The sequence below is a fragment of the Nycticebus coucang genome, chromosome X, assembly GCF_027406575.1.
Source record: "Nycticebus coucang isolate mNycCou1 chromosome X, mNycCou1.pri, whole genome shotgun sequence".
NCBI classification, from domain to species: Eukaryota; Metazoa; Chordata; class Mammalia; order Primates; family Lorisidae; genus Nycticebus; species Nycticebus coucang.
Genome location: NC_069804.1, coordinates 168,076,180 through 168,087,192, shown reverse-complemented (window position 1 = coordinate 168,087,192; position 11,013 = coordinate 168,076,180).

The following is an 11,013-nucleotide window of genomic DNA, read 5'->3' as shown; positions in this document are numbered from 1 at the left end:
TCCATAAGGACTTTTGCACTAGAATGTTTATTGCAGCTCGGTTCACATTTGCCAAGATGTGAAATCAACACAAGTGCCCATCAACCCATGAATGAATTAAGAAACTGTGGTACATGTATAGCATGGAATACTATTCAGACATTAAAAAGATGGAGACCTTACATCATTTGTATTTATGTGGATGGAGTTGGATAACATTCTACTTGGTAAAATGCCACAAGAATGGAAATTCAAGTTTCTGATGGACTCAATACTAATATGAAACTAGTAGATGAATGTCCACATGAGAGAAAAGCACAATCAAACCTAAGTGGGGGAAGGGGAGGAATAAGGGGAGAGAGCAGAGGAGGAAGGGGATTGGTGTGCTCTCACCTAACAATCACAATGTAAGGATATATGGCACACCCCCGGGTGAAGGGCTCAACTACAACTTGGACTTTTCCTAACAAACACAGTGTAACATAATCATTTATACCCTCATATTAATCTGAAATTTATAAAAAGCACTCAGCACACCAAAGTGCCATACTTTGGGGTATCCTTTTCTGAGTTCCTAAAATGCAGTAGTCCACCCATTTGTAGTTTCACTCTACAGTTTCAGATATTTGCATTTACTCATGGGCCAAAAACATTAAATGGAAAATTCACAAATAAACCATCTATAAATTTTCATTTGCACATTATTCTGAATAGCATGATGAAATTTTCTTCCATCCTGTACCAACCTAGGATGGGAATCATCCCTCAGGCTGGTGTTATCACCTCTATAGATGCTCCCCTTCTATTGATCACTTAGTAGCCTTCTTGGTTCACAATTTGACTGTGGTGGTATTGCAGTATTTGTGTTCAAGGACCCCTTATTTTACTTGATAAGAGCTCCAAAATGCCAGAGTAATGATGCCATTTGGGTATAATAAAGAGAAACCATACAGTGCTTCCTTTAAGTGAAAGTGTGGAAGTTCTAGATTTAATGAATAAAAAATATTGTATGCTGAGGTTCCTAAAATTTATGGTAGGAACAAATCTATTCATAAAATTGTGAAGAAAGATAAATAAATGTGTGCTAGTTTTGCTGTTGCACCTGAAACTGCAAAACTTACAGCCACTGTGCATGATAAGTTCTTAGTTAGGATAAGAAAAGCATTAACTTGTGGGTGGAAGACACGAATAGAAGTGTGTTCTGATTGATAGCAATGTGTTGTGCTGGAAAGTATTGAGCCTATGTGAAGACTTCAGGAAGAGATCCTCTGAAATTAGTGACACCAAGCCATTTAGTGAAGCAAGTGAGAAATAGTTACACATATTCAGGAATAGCTTTAGACTAAAAAATATAAAAAAAAATTAGAGATTCTGCATCTATTGATGAAGAAGCTGGTAGCACATTTCAGCTGGGTTGAAGTTGATTAAAGAAAAAGAATACTATCCAAGGCAAGGCTTCAATTGCAATGAAACCAGGCTCTTCTGGAAGATGCCCAATAGAACTTACATTCATAAAAGTGCAAAGGAGGTGCCAGGGCATAAAGTTTGAAGGACAGATCAGCTCTGTTACTACGTGGCAATACATATATAGGGCTCAGTACTATCTTCAGTTTCAGACACCCACAAAGTCCCTTGGAACTTAACCCCTGTGGATAAGGGGAACTACTGTACGAAGAGGTCACAGAAAGAGCTGAAAAGAGAAAGAAATTGGGGAGAAGGGGATGAGAGGGACCATGGACCTGAGGCTTGACGGATGAATAATTTTCTCCAATACTTTGTGGAAGATCAAAAGATAAACATAAATAGTGAGTGAGTAGGATGTCTCTAGACTATATTTTATCTGTTGTTAAATCCTTTCACAGTTCCTGGCACAAGTAGTTGCATAGTACATATTTGTAGAACGAATGAAAACAGACTGTACAGCTTTGTGAATGGAGTGAAGGGAATTGCTTAATGTGAATGGTTATTCTGGATCGGTAGAGTGATGAGAGGGAGAAGTTTCCCTTCAGTTAACCTTGCATTCTCATGCACACAATTCATCTTCCCAGGCATTCAGGGTCTCTGGTCCTTCCCAACCAGGTCACCCAGGATACATCTACTTCTCCTGGGGCTTTATTCCTTTTGCCCACCATTCCTCTGGGCCCTGCTTTATAGGACTATGGTGACCTGAATAATGGTCATCAATGGCTTAAATATCACCTTTGTTTCTCAAAGGTCCTGGGATTTTCCCTTGCAGTGTTTTGTAAGGCTCCATCACATACTCTGAGGTCAAAGCTATGTCCATATGCTTAAGCATTTTCTGTTTAAGAACAAACAGTGTCATAGAATTCAAATAACCAGGTCTCTTTTCTCTATCAAATGCCACAACATGACATTTGTGTGTATTGTTGGTTGCTCCTCTTGTTAGAATTATAGGTCTTTGAAAATGACCTAGAGATCATCTAGCATTCAAACACATCTTCTTAATTTTACAAAGAAAAAACCTCAGGCTCAAAAGAAAAAAAAAAAAAAAGCAATTTGCCTAAAATGAAACATGAAATCACTGCAGGACTGGAGCTTGCACCCATCTATAACTTTGTTTCTTCTTATATCATGCAATTGGAGTTACTAACATTTGTTTCATGCCTCTCTTTAATTCATATTCTTGCCCCCATCAATTCTCACCTCTGCGACTATAATATACGCAGAAAAAAGCATTTATTAATTCTAAGATGTTAGCAACACTATCTGACATTTAGCTTTCCAGTGTGAGATTCCTAACAGCTTCCAAAGCAGGGTAACTAGGGATATTTGTGATAATTTAAGACCCCCTTTCTTGCCAAAAAGCTTCAGAAAATGCTTCTGTGAAGACAATAATAAAGTTAGCAAACTTTCAAATACCCGGGATTCAAGATTAAACTATGAAACTTGATCTCTTAATGGCCATAGGCAAGTTAGTTAACTTATCAATACCTTAGTTTCCTTCTGTTTGAAATGAAAATGATGATGAAAATGTATTCACAGAATTGTCTTGAGAATTAAATATAATAATGCATGTAAAGTGCACAACAGATGGAGAGGAATCCTCAGCTATACCTAATATAGATGATTTAGATGATGAGATTTGGATCTTTTAGCTGATGAGATTTAGATGAGATTTTGGATTGTGAGCTGATGAGATGATGAAATTTAGCTGATGAGACTTTGAGCTGGTGCTGTGATGGGATGAAGACTCTTGGAAACATTGTAAAAGTATTTTACACTTAGAAGGAATGTGAGTCATTGCAGGCCAGAGGGAAAACTGGTTGGCAAAATTCTAAGATGGCCTCCAATATTCCCACCTTCTGTTATATATATTCCTTCCCATGAGTATATTCCTCTTCACGAGTATGGGCAGAATCTGTGAATATGATGAATGTCACACTTGTGATTAAGTTATGTTATACGGTAAAGAGGAAGAGACTTTGCAGGTATAATTAAGGTCTCTATAAGTTTAACTTTGAATCAATCAAAAGAGACATTATTCTGGGTGGGTGTGAAATGATCAATGACCCTTTTAAAAGACATTATAGAAATCAGAGACAAAAGTGTCTCTCCTGCTAGGCTCAAAGAAGCAAGCTGCAAAAAATGAATTCTGCCAACAATCATATAAGCTAAAAAGAGTACTCCAAGCTTCAGATGAAATTGCAGCTCTGACTGTAGCCTATGAGACCTTAAGCAAAGGACCCAACCGAGCCATTTCCAGATTCCTGACACATAGAACTTTTAGATACTAAATGCTAAATTTATGGTACTTTGTTACACATAGTAGGTATTCAATAAATGGCAGGTTCCCTCTATCACTTGTTTGACACTGAGCCTTTGGCCTTAACTTGACACTTATTATTTCTGGATTCCATGGTCTGGTTTACTTATTACATCCCATGCTTCCCACAAGACTTGACCTCATATAACTTAAGTGTTTCTGATGTCCAATGACCCAACCCTGCTCTGTCTGAATTCTACATAGAGGTCAAAGCATTTTCCTAGCAACTCTGTCTCTGTAGCCACAGCTACTCAAAGAATTGGTGCAAGTTATTTTGGAAAACACTTCTCTACATTTTCTGCTTCTTACTTTGGATGGCAGTCTTTGGTAAGGCCTCAGAGTCCCTCTGGCTATCGTAGCACTAAGCAGCTTTAATTAAGTACCTTGGGGACAAGATGTCACCTTCCATTAAGTGACTTTCAGTTACTATTGTTGGCAATTTCATAAGGGACTGTCATAGAAGAGTGACAGCTCATGAGGGTGCTGTCCTATTAATTCAGTACCTACTTCTTGATGTTTCAGAGTATCAAGAAACAAGAAGCTATGGTTTCTTCTTAATGTTTTCAGGGGCCTATATGACCGTGGGCTGAAGCTGGTGGTTTGATCTTCTCCATTCAATTTGGGAAGCACAGACTGAAGGCATAACACAGGAAGCATCACAGCCTAGAGAGAATACTGTCTCCTTGATTGGTCTCTGAGCTCCTTCCGCAGGCTTATTACTGCAGATAAAGAAATTGAGGCTCACTGGGGATTAATTAAATTGCTTAAGTGGCAGAGCCAGGTCAATAAGGCTCCAAACCCCAGGTGTTCAACCGTATAACCATCATAATGTGTAACTGACTCTCTTGTGTTATGGAAAACATTAGCTCAGGACTTTGAAGATTTAATTTGAGTGACTGTGACACTTATTTATTGTGCACATTTGAGGAATTTCTGTCATCTTTTGAATCTCAATTTTCCCATTAGCAAAAATGTAAAAAAGGAGGGGACTCTTATGTGAGATGATCTTCAAGGGCAATTCCAGCTCTGCTATTCAAAGATTTGATGAAATATATATTAGGATCCCAAGTTTATCTACCTGTATTACAATGTTGTGCTTTGTCATTGTAATTGCTCAGGAACTCAAGGCCACCACTAATTTTAATTGATACTATGCTAATTAGACAGTGGAAATTGATGGCTTATGTCAGGTTGTGATGTATCATTTCTTGTTCAATCAATACATATTTGCTTAGTGCCTATTCTGTCTAAAGAAATGGATTACGTGCTGTGGGGAATCAAAGAAGTAGAGGAGATATCATCTGCCCTTCTTGGTATTTATCAGGGATGTGGGAATCAACTGTATATCCATACTTAAAGCAGCAACATATAAGAATCATAGACAAATAATAAGGCAATTAGTTGGGGTAGTGGCCAATGCCTCAACAGCTTAAGATGCTGGAGATTCAGATTCTATACTGACCTCTGTGTCATCAATTCATTGCATTGTCATTCCAGGACACTTCTCACTGGGCCTCATTTGGGTTGGGCTAGATTACATTTGATGAAATTATCAGTGTTGACATTATGGGATTCTATAAGATAAATCACTGTATTATTCAATATAGGATCTTGTAACAAAGTACCATAAATTGGATGGATTCAAAACAACAGAAATTTATTTCTCACAGTTCCATGGGATTGAAGTCTGAGATCAGGGTGCCAACATAGTTTGGTTCTGGTGTGGGCTCTTTTTCAGGTTACAAACAGTTGACTTCTTCTTGTATTCTCACATGAAACAGAAACAGAGCAATTTAGACTCCTGGTTTCTTCTTATATAAGTTAAATTCTAATTAGTGAATCTCATTCATGATGGTTCCACCTCACCCTCATGACCTAATTACTCCCCAAAGGTGTTACCTACAAATTCCATCAGATTGGCTTTAGGGTTCAACACATAAATTTTGAGGGGACACAAATATTCAATCCATTGCAATAATTTTTGGTGAAGATCAATGGAAGAGGCCTATTGATTTCAGTACTGTACTCTCAGCCTTATTCCTGGGCAGAAGTGTGTATGGAGCAAGTGGAAATCGTATTAGGCTTTAATGAACAGAAGAAATATTGATAAATGGTAAGAATGAGTGAAAGAATTACATTTCCATTTAGATAAGCCACATGAGTAGAAGGATGGAAAATAGAGCACTTGGCCATTTTAAATAGGTAGGAATGAAGGGGGAAACTTTGAAGATGAATACAATACACTTTTGTTTTTGTTTTGAGATAGAGTCTCACTATGTTGCCCTTGCTAGGATGCTGTGGCATCACAGCTCACAGCAACCTCAAACTCTTGGGCTTAAGTGATTCTCTTGCCTCAGCCTCCCAAGTAGCTGAGACCACAGGTGCCTGCCACAACACCTGGCTATTATTGTTGTTGTTGTCATTGTTGGTTAGCAGGTCCAGGCAAAGTTCAAGTCCGCTAGCCCTGGTGCATGTGGCCAGCGCCCTAACCACTGAGGTACAGGTGCCAAGCCCACAATACAGTTTTAAAGGAAAGCAGAGGCAAGATTGTGAAGTACCTTGACTACCAAGATGAGTAATTGACTTTCACTTTAGTAAAGTTATGGGGAACCACGGAAATGGTTGGTTGGTTGGTTGGTCTTAAATAAGGCCGTTGTGTGATAAAAAGTGGTATTTGGGAAAGAAGGCACCAATATTTGTGTGGAGGGTAGAATAAAGGAAGCTGAGACTAGAGGCGGAGGCACCAATGGTTCATGTGAGTGATTATGAGAGGCTGTTACAGGGCGAGAGAAAGGAATAAAGATAAAAGCATGAGGTATTTTCAAAAGTCACTATGAATGGAAACTTAGCAGGGTCGGGAGTATAACTAGACAAGAAGAAGGAGGAAAAGAAATGAGGCAAAATTAATGCTAGGATTTTCCTCAGTGACACCTGAAAAATGAATGTTTTACATAAACAAAGAGGAATCAAGGGAAAGGATGGACTTGGAAGCACAGACAAGTATACTTTGAGACTCACTGACTTGGAGGGCTGGTGAGACATTCATACTCAATAGGTAATTCAAAGGTTGCTCATAAGTGAGGTAAGCTGGAGCTGGAGCGTTTGTTAATAAAAAGATAGATTAAAACTATGAGAGTAGTTTAAACCCTTAGCAGACAGCATATAGGTGCAAAAGGAAGACTAAAGACAGAAATGTGTGGAGTCACTAAATTTAAGGGCAGAAAGAGACTTATTTTGTCCAGTTCAGTCTTTCAGTTATTCTACATCAACTTTGGCCCTCTCTGTACTGGAACTTTATCTTCTGCCCATAAATATGCTTTAATAATTCTCATTTTTGAGGTAAACTTTTTGACTGTTACCTCCTCCCATCCCTTTCCTCGTTCATCTATATACCTCTCCTCAGCCTCTCCACATGTCACTTACTCCTCAGCCACCTGCCTTATGGCCTTGTGATCAAAAAACTTCTAGAAATAATTTTTAATGAGATCCCAAATTCAGTGCTGTTTTGTCTCATTTCCATAGTCCTCAATTTTTGAATAGTTTGATGCTGTTGGTACCCTACTCTTTCTTTTTTTTTTTTTTCAGAAAGAGTCTAACTATGTTGCCCTCAGTAGAGTGCTATGGTGTCACAGCTTACAGCAACCTCCAACTCTTGGGCTTAAGCAATTCTCTTGCCTCTGCCTCCCAAGTAGCTGGGACTACAGGTGCCCGCCACAACACCTGGATATTTTTTGGTTGTAGTTGTCATTGTTTGGCAGACCTGGGCTGGATTTGAACCTGCCAGCTCCAGTGTATGCGGCTGGCACCATAGGCACAGAGCTACAGTGCAGAGCTACAGGTGCCCACTCTTTTTTTTTTTTTGCAGTTTTTGGCCAGGGCTGGGTTTGAACCCACCACCTCTGGTATATGGGGCCAGCACCCTACTCCTCTGAGCCACAGGCGCCACCCAACCCTACTCTTTTTTGATGTACCCTTTTCCCTTACATCTTGATTTCTTCTCTTTTTAATATTACTTCAAAGAATATGCAAATATTGAGTGAGAGAAAGAGGTGGTAAGGAGGACACATGCAAAATACAATCATATGAAGAAATTGCAGGTCTAAGACAGAAGATCAAAATGGAAGTAGAAGAAAGATATTTATTTTTAATATATTTTTAATTATAGCTTTGGAAGTCTGGCAGTTAGTCTTGAGCTTGACTTAACCTAGAAATATATGGACAAATCATTCATAGACACAATCAACTTCTTTATGTGTTTTATTCCTGATGAATCACAAATGATTCCATGCCCTTTCTTCCTCTTTCACTCAACCTGGCAGGTGGAAAGCCTTGAAGTCATTGGCATGAGACATGCATAATGTTTCAAAGAAGAGGAGGTTCCCTCAGAAATTCTTCAATCTGTCAAGAAGTTTGTGTCATTTAGCAGGTTTTCCATTCTCTGAAAGAGTTTATTGATGTCTATTTTCTGACATCAGAAAATAGTTGAAGAGTTATCAAGTACTAATTTTCTTTGTTCTTTTCTTTTCTTTATCTTTTTTTTTTTTTTTTTGAGACAGTGTCTCATTATGTTGCCCTGGGTAGAGTGCTATGGCATCACAATTCACAGCAACCTACAACTCTTGGGCTTAAGCAATTCTCTTGCCTCAGCCTCCCAAGTAGCTGGGACTACAGGTACCCGCCACAACGCCCGGCTATTTTTTGTTCCAGTTGTCATTGTTGTTTAGCAGGCCCAGGCCGGGTTTGAACCCACCAGCCTTGGTGTATGTGACCGGCGCCATAACCACTGTGCTATATAGGCGTTGAGCCAAGTACTAGCTTTCTTATAACTAAATGGGAAAGAGCATGGAGGTAGAGGATTATCCTTGGACAAATAAGACACATCTATTCTTGTGAGCAAAGAAAGGAAATAGGGGTGTGTAAAACATTTATAAAAATAAGAGCAGGAAGTTGAGACTAGCAAGTCAGAAAGCCTTTGTTTTCTCAGGGAATGAAAATGTAAGGTTATGTGTTAAGAGGATTGAGGTGATCAAGGGGCTTCAAGTTCAACATGGTAGGCTGGGTATCTGGAAAGCCCAGAAAATGAAAATAAAGCATTAAACCTACAGTAATGTCCAACAGCAAGAAGACTATCAAAGGTACAATTACTGGTTGAGAAATAACAATAAATTTCTGGCAAACAGGAGATTAAAAACTGTAGCTCTTGGTGTAGGACAGAGGAAAATACAGCTTAAAATTTGTGCAGAAGCAGCTGAAGCTCAGGAGAGAACTGTCAATACTGCAGAAAGGCTCTGAACAGGGAGACGCCAGAGGACTCCTGCCTGATGACAGCTCTCAGCTCACTTACCAAAGACAAACCCAGCCAGGTGATAAGCTGGACATTTCATATGCTGAGAGATTCCAGTCATCTTTCCTACTGATCAATTTTTTAATATGAATGGTAAACCAAATGTCATTGGCTATCAAGAAAAGCATGCAATATGAAGAAGAAAGACTAAATATGCAATTTTTTTGAAAGACCGGCAAACAGATAAAAGATCTGAAAGATTTGAAACAGAGTGCTATGAAAAGGAATGGTTAGATGACACAAGAGCACTCTGAAAAATAAAATGATCATCAAAATATTATAGTTAATAAAAAGATTGAAGGTAAAGTTGATGCAATTTTCCAGAAAGTTGAATGCAAAGAAAAACAGTAATAATAGCAATATTATTTAACATAGAGTTTGCTCTATGTCAGGCATTTTTCCAAATGTTTCACACACATTAACTTATATAATCCTCTTCACAATTGTAATAGACATTTACTACTAGTATCCAATTTGATAGATGAAGGACACTGAGACATGGAAAAACTTCAGGTAACATTGTTACAAAGTGGTGGAGCCAGAATTTGAATCCAACGAATCTGGCTCTGTATTGATGCCATAACAAATTAGCACAAACTTAGTGGCTTGAAACAACATCAAGGCATCATTGGATAGTTCTGCATGTCAAAAGCCCAGGACTTAACTGAGTCCACCAAATAGGGTCTGATATGACTGAAATCGAATTGTTGGTCAGTTGGGCTCTGACTGGGGGTCAGCAGCTCTCGGAGTAACCTGCTGTCTAGCCCATTCAGATTATTATTATTTATTTATTTTATTTTATATATATATATATATATATATTTTTTTTTTTTTGCGTTTTTTGGCTGGGGCTGGGTTTGAACCCGCCACCTCTGGCATAAGAGGCTGGCGCCCTACCCCTTTGAGCCACAGGCGCTGCCTGCCCATTCAGATTATTGACAGAATTTAGTTCCTTGAGAGTGTATAACCTAAGTAACAATTTCCTTGCTAGCTCTCAGCCTGTGATCATTTTCAACTACTAGAGGTAGAAAATATTCCTTGGTCCATGCTCCCCCCCATCACCAAAGCCAGTAAAGACATATGGAATCCTGCTCATGCTTTAAATCTCCCTAAGTTCCCTTTCTGCCACATCTCTCTGATTTCTTCTTCTACTTTAAAAGGTTTATGTAATTACATTGGCCCCACCAGATGATCCAGAATACTCTTTCTATGTTGAAGTTGGCTGATTAGTATTCCTAATGACATCTTCAAAGTTCCTCTTGCCGTGTAAAATAACATAATCACAAATGTGATACCAGAGGGAAAAGGCATGGGCTACAGAGCACATGTTCTGGATTGCTAACATTTGAGATAAAGAAAACAAAAAAGAAAAGAAATAAATTGTGTTGTATCAATACAACAAAATGTTCCTCAGCAATAACAATGAAATATTAATACATACAACAACATGAATGAATCTCAAAAACATAAGGCTGAGAAAAAGTAATAATATACAAAGAAATACATACTGTATCATTCCACTTACATGACTTCCTTAAGTTGAAGTAATCTATAGTGACAGAAAGCAGATCAGTTGTTGATTGTAGCCAAAAGTGTGAGGAATAACTGCAAAGAAGTATGAAAAACAATTTTGTGATGATGAAAATATGCTATAGTTTGTGGTGGTGGTTACATAAGCACGTACATCTGTCAAAACTCATTGAAATATACACTTTAAACACATATTGTAAACTGAACAATATTTCAACAAAGTTGATTTTTAAAAACTCACATCAGGAGGTTCAATAATTGACTAAATAGAATATCAGAGTGAGAGAACAAAGAAAATGGAAAGAAGGAAATTATCCCTGAATGAAATAAATAATGATTTTCTAGAGTGGAAGGACCTAAGTCTTTAGAAGAAAAG